Source organism: Dicentrarchus labrax, unplaced genomic scaffold (assembly GCF_905237075.1).
Source record: "Dicentrarchus labrax unplaced genomic scaffold, dlabrax2021, whole genome shotgun sequence".
In the NCBI taxonomy this organism is placed as follows: Eukaryota; Metazoa; Chordata; class Actinopteri; family Moronidae; genus Dicentrarchus; species Dicentrarchus labrax.
In genome coordinates this window covers 26,118,875-26,131,632 of record NW_026136714.1, presented here as the reverse complement: position 1 = coordinate 26,131,632, position 12,758 = coordinate 26,118,875, and the positions used below count along the sequence as shown (strand labels likewise).

Genomic DNA, 12,758 nt, shown 5'->3' with positions numbered 1-12,758 from the left:
CAACTGGTCTCACCTTGTATTCTCATCGTTATCAAGTCGCAACCCACTTTTATAGAACTCAAACCAAGCAAATGTATTTTTCAAGAAGGTAGGGTGGCAAAAGTACACAGAGTCTTCACTCAAGTAAAAGATATGTGTATACAAATTAGAATACAAATAAATTAGAAGTACTGATTCAACTTCTTTACTCAAGTAAAAGAGACAAAGTAAAAGCTTGAAAATCCTCCCCAAATGTATTAGAACTAAAGTAACGAGCCTGTTTTGACAATGTAAGAAGAAGAAACGTACATATTAAAAATGAAGGGGGTAAAAGTAAAAAGTTATATAAAAAAATAAATACTAATAAATACACCCGAAAAAACTCCTTAAGTACAGTCACAAAGTATTTGTTACTTCCCACCTCTACAAATGTCATGATGACATTGTACAGTTAACATAAGATATACACATATTGTTATCCCTGCAATCAGAGCACATTACTCTAATAATAAACTAAGTATCAACATCTTATGAATATGAATAAAATTAACATCATAATTGCATTACTGTGTTTACACAGTAGAGGCCTACAAAATGGGCTGACAGACAGACATTTGTGGAAGCTTTTCTGTCAGCTTTTCCATACTTTTACTCTAGTTGTCTCAGTTTGCTGCTTTACACTCACCAGTTTAACAAGGCTAAGCACAATGATCCTTCACTATACTGGGCTGTTGTAGTCTCTCAGAAAGCTTTACTGTAGCATGAACAGTGTTGGAAAAAGACCAGTACAGACCTCCACGTGAAGTTCCAATGACTGGAAAGAGAAGCAGCGACTATATGAAGGGGGAACTGTCAGCCTCGTCTCTCTGTATCTCGCTCCATATACACACACACAAATTCAGATTCAGATTCATCACTTTCTTACTACGAGCTGTAGATATGTGAGTGGCTCCAGCTGGCATCCTCAACCTACATCGTATGTTCTGTTTATTTAAGTTGTGGGAATGCTGGAGGGTATGGAGAGTTTTGAACAGAATTTGTTTTATTCATGTCTTTAAGGATACAATCCACCCAGACTGGAGCCTTCAGTTAATGCCCAAACACCAATGTTACAGCTAAGACTGCAAGAGGGACACCTCTGCCTTAGTAACACAACAGAGTATATTCAAACTACTAGCAGGTAGGGATGGGACGATATTATTGCTTATCATGATAAAAAACCCTAAATTCATCGTCTGTATTTAGCAAATCAATACCTTATATGAAAAAAGTATGAACTGTCTCACATTTTTCAACACCCTTTAAAGTTGTGTGGGGGGTAAGACGGGGGCTAGAGAGTCTATTATTAAGTTCTGACTTGAGGACCTAATTAGGAGGAAGCCAACAAAAACACAGCAGCTAAGAATAGACCAGAACATGTGGGGCTTTATTTCATCTGGATCATTTTCATGTGATGTTGAGGTTGCTGATATGCAGTACTGCGTTTGCTCCATTTACACCCCCTTATATTGTGAATTAGCAGCAGGGCTGTAGCAGGCTGCTGGGGTTCTGTGGATGGGAAAGACCGGAAACTGACAGGGGCTTTACAGGAACTGCTGTAGGTGTTAACGAGGGCATGGGAGCAGAAACAACCTGGGGATGTCAGTGCTGATTGTCACAAACTTGGAGAAAATGTAATCAGTAATAGCTGCTGGAGAAGATGATCTGAGAAAGGTCACTGACTGAAATGTTTGCACTACTCTAAATAAATGATGGGAATGGGAATGGAGAGCAGAAGCCTTTCTATATGTTGGACGGACGCCAGAATACTTCTGGTCAGTTATTTCAGGTTAACATATTTTCCTTCATCCTGCTGATAGATTGGCTCACAATCTACAAGGTGTGACAGGATTTAAGCCACATCTCCATCCCACAGCCTCTGTGTATGAACCCTAACCAATCAATAGGAGTCACTAGTGCAGCAAGAAACAAGTCTAATCGTGTTCCTTAGAATGCACAAGTAAAGTCAGAGGTACTAACAGGAATCACAGAACCATTGAAATGTCTGAAAATCTGCAGTCAGAACAGACTGTTGTAAAATCACTCCAGACCCAACACTGGGTCCACCAGAGTATAGTGCAATACCCAGCAGCCAACTTGACCTCATTCTATCAGTGACCGGGGTAGACGCAGTGGAAGTGGCCACGAGTGATAAGATATTGATACAGATATAGAAAACCTCTTGCTCTTCGTCAGGCCTGCTTTTAATTTCAGTGTGAGCATTTACGCAATCTGGTCGAAAGAAATGTATTCAGATTTACTAGCAAAATATCTTGCCCTCTGCTGTAGCAAGAAATTATGTTTGAAAGATGTAACAAACAGAGCAGAGTTGGAGATACTTTTGTCTTATAATCTGGGACCCTAGGCAAACCTAGGCGTGGGGTCGTCCTTTACAGGTCCCCATGTCTTCTTCATTGAACAAAACCCTTTCAATATCCCAAAATGTGGATTAAATTAAAAAGGATGATTAAATGATATGCATCAGTTTATTGTTGCAGATAAAGATATCCAGTATTCAGTAGGGGTGTAAGAAAATATCGTATTGCAATATTTTGTTTTGTGATATTGTATCAGTTCTCAAAAACACTATTGATTTTTGTGTTTAAACCTCCAACTGCTAGATAGCAGTGTTCTAAACTAAGGGTAACAATGTTGGATGTTTAGGGGACTGTGATAAATACAAATGCAGATGCCACTGTTCTTATCGCACAAAAAGAGTAAACTTTTTTTTAAAATTCAGATTGTATGCATATGGTGGTGTGTTTTTTATACTATTATACTATTTTATACGATCATTTATTTTTAGCAAAAAGAGTTTGCAATACATCACCTTACTAACAGTATCACAGTATATCACTAATAATATAGGGAATAACCCATGTATCATAAAATTAATTGTAATGTCAGATTTTTGACAATACAAAGGCCTACTATTCAGTAATGCTGATGAAACAGTGGTGGAATGTAACCATGCGCATATCTGGTGATCCGATATGTATCATGATACTGGGGTTACAGTTCAATATAGTACTACAATATATAGTATAATAATCAAGGTGATATATTGTGGTTATTAAATGATCTAATTTAAAGAAAATGTAATATTTTAAAGAGTATAGTATAGTAGATAGTATAAAACGGTTTTAAACACACACAAAAGTGTTTTTGAGAATCGATAAAATATCACAAAAGATTGTGATATGATATTTTTCTATATTTTACACCCCTGTTACAGATACCAGCTTTATATTACTCTAGATAAACCTATCATACTGTATACACTGTAGCTTCAGTACACAGAATGTCCTGGTATTACCCATGGCTGGATTTCTAATTAATAAAACATGAGGCCATAAAACATTCAAAATGCAAAATAGGGGTGAGGCGTCTGATTTGCCCCACAGCATTTTCCAAGTCTTCCCTCCGTTTTTCACACAAGTCAAGTTTAGAACTGTGTGATTTAGACAATCAGTGCAGTCAGGAACTGTGGGAGGCTGAACAGTGAATGTAATAACAATCATCCACACAGCAGAGCAGACAGGTTGACAGAAATTCAATGGGCTGTATGGAGACCTAAAGTCCTGCCCCAATTTTAGCTTAGATTCTGTTTCACTAGGATTTTGCTTTCAACATATGCTGGGGTTTCACTCATCTGTCATGTTAATCTAATTAGTCAGTGGACAACATAACCAGACAAGCCTGTCTGTTTTTAGCTAATGCAGCAAATTAAATAATTGGCTGATTAAAGAACTACTTCACATCGATGCAAAACTCAAATTAAAATACTGCCATAAAAGAAGCCAGATTATGGATTGGCTATAGTGCCCGCAATTATCTAATATACGAGGAGGTATTAAATCAATAGTTAACAAGGTATAAATGGTGTGGCAACATCTAAAAATTGATGGATTAGAAATTGATATTGTTTGACAGACGTCATATTGGCTACCTCTGTATTATGCATGTTTTTCTGTGCAGTGAGAGATTAGTATTGACATTTCAGTCTGACCATCTGACTGCTCGTGTTTCATGACCTGTCAGACTTTGTATGATGTGTTCTACTGTGGCCCAGAGGTGTTGAACGAAATGCAAAAAGCCCCAACACGAATGCAAAAAGCCTTACTCGCAACAATGGCAAGCTACACAGCTTTTTCAAGTCAAGCCATGTGAGGATATTCATGATTATCAGCATATTGGAAATTCATCACGATACATGTTTTTTATCGCAATACACGATAATAAGGTACTGTATATCATCCCATCCCTACTTCATATTAAGATGTATATGTGTATACATCTCTAGTACTCAATAGTCAGTCAAGAGTAGAAACAAATTAATAGGCCTGCTGAGTCTGAAGCATTCTCCTAAGAAATAACATTTATGCTAATTCGTCAATTACAAGCACTTACATTTGGGAACTTGCTGACTGAGTATCAATATGTGTACTCAATAACACTATTACAGTTCTAACAATGACTTTGAAAGACTAACTTTTTTCACCATCCTGAAAAGTAATTCTAACTCTCCCAAAGTAAAAAATAAAATTAGTGCTGTCAGTTAAACGTGTTACTAACGGCGTTAACGCAAACCCATTTTAACGGCGTCAATTTTTTCATCGCGAGATTAACGTTCTTTTTGGCCTAGCACACTTTGTAGTTTTTTTCATGTGCTGTTGCAACAACTAGTAACGTTAGAAAAACTAAGATCTAGCTAGACCGGAAACAAAACAACAGGCACACCGCACACTTGTTTAAGAGTAGTAGACGTTACGTTTTGAGTGGATGGCGAGCGCGAGACGCCGAAATGGATGCCAATAATATTCTGAATGGAAAGTTTACTTTTAAAAAGTTGCCAAATGGTTCCATTGACAAGACCAAAGTGATCTGTGTGTTGTGTCGTTGTGAACTGAGCTATCATCGCAGCACGTCCAGTCTGAAATACCACTTGATGGCCAAGCACACAGCTGATGCCAATTCTCCACCCCCTCGTCAAATTTTTCAATAAAAACAACATTTGCACAAAGCAAGCCGATCCACTTTTCCATGTTGATAAGAGCATTAAAATGAGAAAAAATAATGGGACGTTTAGAATAGATAAAAATGTGCGATTAATTGCGAGTTAACTATGACATTAATGTGATTAATCGCGATTAAATATTTCAATCATTTGACAGCGCTAATTAAAATACACAATTCAAATGATTAGGAAATAAATTATTGTATTTTTATTAAAGTACTTGCTTTGATTAAAAGAATTCTTGGCATTTGTAGTTTTAATCATGTACACACTGTTTAGAACAAGTGTTAGGAAGTTAAACAGGTCACAATTGCCTCTAATATCTATTTCATCAACACACTTTAGTCAAAGACTTTACAAGATTATGTTAGAACACATAAAGATAACGTTATACTTTACCTTCATCCAATACTGATTTTCACTGAATAGAGCTTGAACACATCATAATGTAACTCACATAATATGCAACCTAAGGATAACGCGGAGCGGACAGCAGCTGAGTGAGACCCGGGTCTTGGGAAATTGTGAGCTTGTTCCAACTCAGAGCCAACAGTGACAGCTAGAGGAGATGCTCACCGGTTATCTGAAAAAATAGTGCTATCGATGTGCACTTTGATCAATTACAAGTGATAGGCAAAAAATAATGACAATAAAATTCCCAAATTCCTCTTTCGTCCATCCCAACACATTTTCTATGTCCCCAAGACAACGGGATGCTGGATATTGGAGTAGTTTTATGATTACAATTATGAGTACATGAGTGCAGTATCTGATCTGATACTGGTTATCAGTATCTGTGCATCCCTACAATCAAATTAATCTTGTCACTTTATCAGCTGTTATTGTCCCCAGGAGCTGAGATTTAACTTGCAACAAGTGTTGCACACAAAAGTAATGCTGACTTAGGTATATTCATCTTCAAACAAAAAAAATCAAGACACCTTTGAACACCACAAAGAAAATGTTCTCTCTGTGTGTTTCAGCCTCTGCACTACTTCAGAGCTGACAATGACTGTGCTGTAGAGGTGAAGTATTTGCCTCAGGCTGTCTTTAATGCTCAAGGAGGCAGAAATTTACATCACCAGATGGATTCAGCCTGTCACCGTTTCCTCATGCATTTACCTCAGATTGGATGGCCTCTCAGGGGAAATCTAGTCCCTGCTCACTGATACACACACCAGCAGGAACCTTCCTTAACAAACAGAGATGCTATTTGCCCATGGCAAAGAGCTCCTTTTCCAGGTCTGCCAAGATGTCCACTTATTTTATCCTCCTTCTGTCTGAGCAGGTAGCTGGCTGCAGGCTGCCATAGCTACTGTCCACTGACACAGACACAAAGGGCCTGAAACAAACAATCTGAGGAAACTAAAGCTAGTGGGCAGCAGTGGAGCTGTCGGCATGGTGCTGACCACTAGATGGACATGAAAAGAATCCAACAATGCAGCAAACTGCAACACTGAGGATCTCAGAAGAGAAAGCAACATATATAAAAGAGTTACACCTAACTTAACGTCCTACATGATTTACACCCTAACAACCCTACAACACCATATTTCATCCCTATCATTAACCTACATCATTACTAATCACCCTTCAATGTTTTTATTGTTACACATCAATTATATAATGTATTATTTTTATACATGTTTCCATAAGAAACAGGAAAACGACTCTTTGCACTGAGGCTGCACTCCAGATGTGTAGAACTCACATCTGGTCTCTAACAAAAATGAATAGAAAACAGGATCATCAAAAGATACAGAGTGAGAGAAAAGATAAGAAATATCACGATAAAATATTTATAGACATTTTCTTACAGCCCTAGATAGTGTGTGGGAATTTATCTTTGCAACTACCAAATTACAGTATGGGACGATGGTAGAAAATCTGTACAATGGCAATGTATTGACATATTGCAGTGTAACACCTGCACAGAGCTTTTGTACCGTGCAGGTGTGGTATCCACACCCTTTAAATTCACAGCACCGACTGGCACACTCAATAAATGACAGCATGGCAAATACATACACAATCTGTGATAAGGCTCGTATGAAACCACAAACAGTAAACACTTACAAATTGTCCAGGGTGAAAAGAGAAGCAGAAGATATTTTTGGATTAATTGATTTCATGGTCATATTTTACTCAACACATACATGCCAATGCCTTTCCTGCATTATTTAAATATCTTTTTTTTCTGTTAAGCTAAATAGTGGATTGTATGTACAACTTCACCATGAGAGCTTCTCAAAAAACAGTATACAGCCTCATTATGCAGCTTGGTTCCTGTTGGCCTAAAACCTGCTGCTTTTACCACACTAATTTAGTTATCTTCCACATCTGATCTCCAATAATGCAACTATACAATTTATCTTCCATGTTACCAGGGTCAGACTTTCATTTCAGTGTGTAGATCATCATTACATCATTTATCATCATTTTTCTTTTACTTACTTACTGTGTGTCTTGTTACAGTTTTAAATACAGTGTGTAGTTGATGTGTAGTTCATAAGCTGGTGTGGCAAGTCACTGGCTCGGGTGTACCAGTGTTCACTGAATACTTCTCTTTCACAGCCGACATTTTGACTTGCCAACATAGGAAAATTCCATGCTACTAAGGACATTAATGATGGCTCAATAAGACAGTGACAGTGAGCCTGCATGCACAGTACCAGGACCCCTTCATTTTCTTATTTACATTTTCTTACTCAGCTGTGCCATGTCAAAATGTCCTCTGTGAATCAGTGCTGAGCTGTAGCCACCAATCTCAGACACACCCCGGCAGTCACCTGACAGCTGGGCAGTGCAATGCAATTAGGGTACAGCTAGGCAGGCTGCACTGGCTCTATTCCAGGACCAGGCCAGAGAACCAAAACTGATACTGGGCTCAGTATTTAGCTGTTACTATAACCAACCACAGTCATTGGCTTAGTAAAACGGAGTAACAAGCACAGATGGACATTTTTTTTTGTCTGCTACAGCATACATCTGCTCCATGTTCTCCTCTGAGAAAACATCTGAAAACAAAAGGCATGATGCCACCCACTGTCTTTGCATTAACTGGTCAGAAATACTGTTTGTTTTCCATTTAAACCATATATACATATAGCTGGAATGTCAGGCTCCTACCACAGGCAGACGGTCACATTTTGTTTCCGTTCAACAAAAACTCAAAAAGGGGCGTGATTTCTGATGCAGGTAATAAATAAATATTGATCATAGGGCTGCACAGTTACTCAAAATATTATCCAAATCGCAATATGGCCAATATGCAAATCACTGAAACTACAATTCCATCTACATTTCCTTAATCAAAAAGGTAGAATATGTGACCAACAGCATTATAATGAAGTACTGTAGAGCTGCAGAGATACCCCGACCTACAAACCTTGTTCTCCAGATGTAAGAAAACATGTTACAGACCCCAACAAATGATCATGATTTTTGCAGGAAAAATTGTATTTTGTGGTGCAAAAAAGATCATTCCCACACTATTTGTGAATCATATGGAAATCACAATATCTATCAAAATAATCGCAATATGATGTTTTCACCATGTCGTGCAGGCCTAATTGATCAGAGCACTCACAGGATGTAAACTACAGTGGTGCTGAGAGGTCAACACACTGCAACTTAGAAAAACTCAAGCAAATTCTGAAAAAATCTTCATGAATTTGACAACATGTTTAGAAAAACTGCTGCATATACAAAACACAGCCAAATACAGAAACACTGCAAGCAGCACTGACAACAACAGGGACTGTTTTCAGACAGTTTTTTTCCCTATTAGTTGGTTCTGTAGTGTCTCTCTGCTTAATGCGCAGCCTGTTCTGCAGCGTGCACTTACCTCACTGACAGCACAGAGATTTAGAGACAGGGTTTGTACAGCATTTTGGAAACAGAAAATTAAGGTCAATTTTAAAGAAAAAAATATTGGAACAGTACTGTTGATCAGAGATAATAATCCTGAGAGACGGACTGTAGCCTGTTATGAACGTAGGAGTGACCAAGTGCACAGAAATAGCACAGAAATCTTCTGGGCAAATACTGCCTGTTAGTGATTATAAAACTAAATGTCACTACTTTACAAACACACAAAGGCTACACACAAGTAAAACATCTTCTCCCCCTGACATTTTTTTTTAACATTGAAGCTAAGGTTGTCTCATCATTACAATGCTTACAGTCGCTCGGTGGTTCCCAGTTTGAGGGTCAGGACACTAGGGGTCGCCAAAGCTTCACAGGGGGGTCGTGAGGCCTTCTTGATTTTAAAGAGTATAAAAAAACAAAAAATATATACACAGTAGCAGTTTACAGTTATAACAGTTTATCTCAGCATTGTTATTTTTAAAGTGTTAGATTATTAGTTAAGATTTAAAAGATTTTTCAAAATCTCGCAGGATAAGGGCTTGGTAAAGACCCAAGCTATATTCACAGTCTTCACTCTCTGATAAACAGCCTCGTTCTGCATTAGAACAGTACGCAGATAAAACAACCAAAGAGCTAATAGAACAATGTATGTAGGCTGTATGTATGTATGATATGATGGTTAAAGGAAACACAATACAGACAGAATTGTACGAAAGAGTTTCTCAAAAATATCAGGGAAAACTGTAAATACAATATTCACAGGAAATAATCTGCTCCAAATTCATCTAAATTATGTCACTTAGTCAGGGGTTGTCAGTTAACTCAATGATAAAAAAAAGGGGTCCTTTCAGAAGAAGGAAAGCACTGCAGTAGCCTATACCATCCAATAATGCCTATGTGACTGTTATGTAAGCTACAGGTCGTCTGTCAACACGGGTGAAGCGGATAGCTTAATAAAGATTAAAATCTTTCATGAAGACTAAATCTCCTCAGAAATCATTAGAATCACTGATACAATGCTCCTGCGAGGTACGTGCAGCGGTCACTTTCCGTGAATGTAAAGTCAGAAATATAGCGACCCGCTGTTTCTGTTGTCTGTATTTGGCTGTGGTTTCTGGATTTGCAGGGCATGTGCTGTCAAATTTATGAAGATGTTTCCTTATTGTGCTTGTGTCCCGTCACGATAATGAGCGTTATCGATTTATTGTGCATTATATACACGTCATTATCGCCTGTCGCGATATCGATACATTGTATTATGTCATGGTTTAAAACACTGTCCATCCATGACTTTTAAGCTACAACTCAAGTTTGTTCACTTTGTCTCTGTCCCCCTGTTGGGGCTCAGCCTGCCAGCTGCTGTCAATCAAACCCAGACAGGTACACGCCCCTCCAGCTGAGAGTAAAAAGAGTATATGATATTTACCCAAGACCTTTAAAAAAAACAATTAACAATAGGCTACATTTAAAACATGTTGACACATTTTGACTGCAACCCCCCCCCCAATGTTTTACAGTATAGTTTCTATCAGGACTTGATGAACCTGGTTTTCCCTGTAGGATGGAGGTGCTGCAGCTCAGACAGACTGCACAACCAGCATCTAACCTGCAGCATCACTGTCAACAACACCAGGCCACACAGACAGGCTGCCTCTGCAGAACATGTGTCTGATTCTGGCTTCTGCATCACATGAGCTGCTGCAAACATAACCCAGGAAGCAGCCAGAAAAAAGACCCAACCAGGCCAGAATGTTGACTGGTTTGGTTTAGCCCTGCTGGGACTCTGCACCTGCCAACAACAGGGCCTCTATGGGCCGTTTCATTCATGTCAACCCGGTGGGCGGTCGCGCTTCAACCCGGCACAAAGCCTCGTACATACAGCCGGTGTTGCGTTTCTCTCTATCTGAAGCCCGGTATGGCATTTCCTCTGAAACGCGCCGTTATCTTTTCCCGTAGCCACTCCTCAAACAGTCAACAGACCGAGCGACAATACGCCGTCCCCGCAGCTCAATAACAACACAGCCGCTACAGAGCCGTTTGCGGCTCCGTATCACCGTGTTGAGTCGGACGTGTCGGCGGGCAGTGAGCGCTATTTGAACCGAACAGGAGGCGAACTCACCTGCTTTCAGCAGTGATGTTGCTGCAGGCTGGAGGTCCGCTCCGCCGCTGCCACACCGTCCTCCATCTTCCCTGTAGCGGCTGCTGTCTGTGTGAGTGTGTGTGTGAGTGTGTGTGTGTGTGTGTGTGTTCACCAGCCTCCCAGCCCCTCCTTCCTCCCACCGCCACATCACTATAGGACACAACAAATAGCCTGTCCACTGTTGGACTGTTCAAGGCGGGTGCTGGAGCAGTTTGCAGCACTTTTAATCCGTTTCAGGGTTGACAAGCTTCACAAATATGGAAGGCCAGATGATTCCAAATAATGTCAATGAGACTCACGTACAATACATCACGTACAACCTGAAACATATTAAATTCCTTTTATCTTAAAATAAAGTATTGGCCTTTGATTGGAGTTTTGGGTTAGTTTTTTTTTTTTTTTACATTTATTTCACATTCGTTGATAAAGATTCTGCTAAACATAGCGTTAAAACCCCATTTATTTATCAGGGTTGGGCCCAGGACTCAGCTGAAACAAGTATCCGGTACAGATAATGCACTTTCTGAGTACTAAATGAGTCAAATGTGCCAATATAAAAAAAATATTACAAATGAATACAGGTATAGCAACTTTTATAAAGAAAACTTCTGTTAATATTCTCTTGCTATTATAAATACGTCTGATCAGCCCATATCAATGTCAGACTCATAATCATGTACAACCTGAAAAATAGGAGATAACTATTTTTACAAATAGAGATAATTTAGTTGGTTTAACAAATACAGATAATGTACTCTCTTATCACAATTATTTATTTGTCTGTTTTATCACATCACAATTTTCCTCTCCCTATATTAGATTTTAATTTAAAAAATGTTTTGCCTCAAAACTTTCAAATTTCAAGATATTTAATCTGAAACACGTCAGTATGTGTAGTTGTAGAATGGAAACTCCTCATGTTTCTCAGTGCCCCCCGTGTTTGCTGCAGGCCTGTTGCCCCCTTGACCTTCAGCCAAGCCAGCCTCGGCATCTGCTAAGAAATCTAGCTCCAATCACTGTAAAAACAAGGATGATTTAATAGCATTTCATTATGCATACGGAGTTGAGGATAAATAAATAAATCATAAGTCTATTTGTATATTTACAGATTTTTTGGCATTCTTCATGTAACCATTTTACATGACCATCTTTCATGTTATTCTCTAGTTTTGGACCACATTGAAGTCAGTATAATTATAAACATCTACAAAGCCTGAGGATCAACAGCTTGTTGAAAAAACGTTATCAGTGATTCCTGAGACATTATCTCATAAACTAATAAAATCCTCAAAGGCTATCCTGTTGGGGATGGAAGATCAAAGTGACAGTGTAGTACAGTTGCAGAAAGAATAACCCAGTCTTCAAGAGGGTGATGCTTAAACTGAGAACAAATACATTAAATAAAGACCATTTAATTTTGTAACAATATTTGCACTATTCCTCGTTATTTTCTCAAAATATTATACCTACTAATCAGTCTATACTATGGGCTGGGTTGTGCTAGAAAACGACGCGCAGTCCGACCAAGTGGGAAATTAAAGTGGCCACACTCAAAGACGAGGTGAAAGGGACGGCTAACAGAGGGAGGGAGGCATGCTATCACTAAAAAGTGGGGATGAAAGAGCACATTTTAAGGTAGTAAAAAATGAAGAAACAAGCCGAGAGAGAAGCTAAAATCCTGGCTCCTTTCTCAGGGGGTAGCTCAAGTCTTCA

General features: G+C 38.9%; 1 protein-coding gene across 2 annotated transcripts in view; it reads right to left on the bottom strand.

Annotated features, from left to right (window-relative positions):
• The window catches only part of apba1a (amyloid beta (A4) precursor protein-binding, family A, member 1a), a 56,867-nt gene extending 45,726 nt beyond the window's left edge, over nt 1–11,141 (bottom strand). For both annotated transcript variants that reach the window (XM_051422156.1, XM_051422157.1), the window contains exon 1: nt 11,025–11,141. The gene's annotated coding sequence lies outside the window, so the exon portion shown is untranslated. The remainder of the gene's footprint in view (nt 1–11,024) is intronic.
• Nucleotides 11,142–12,758: the final 1,617 nt, after the last annotated feature.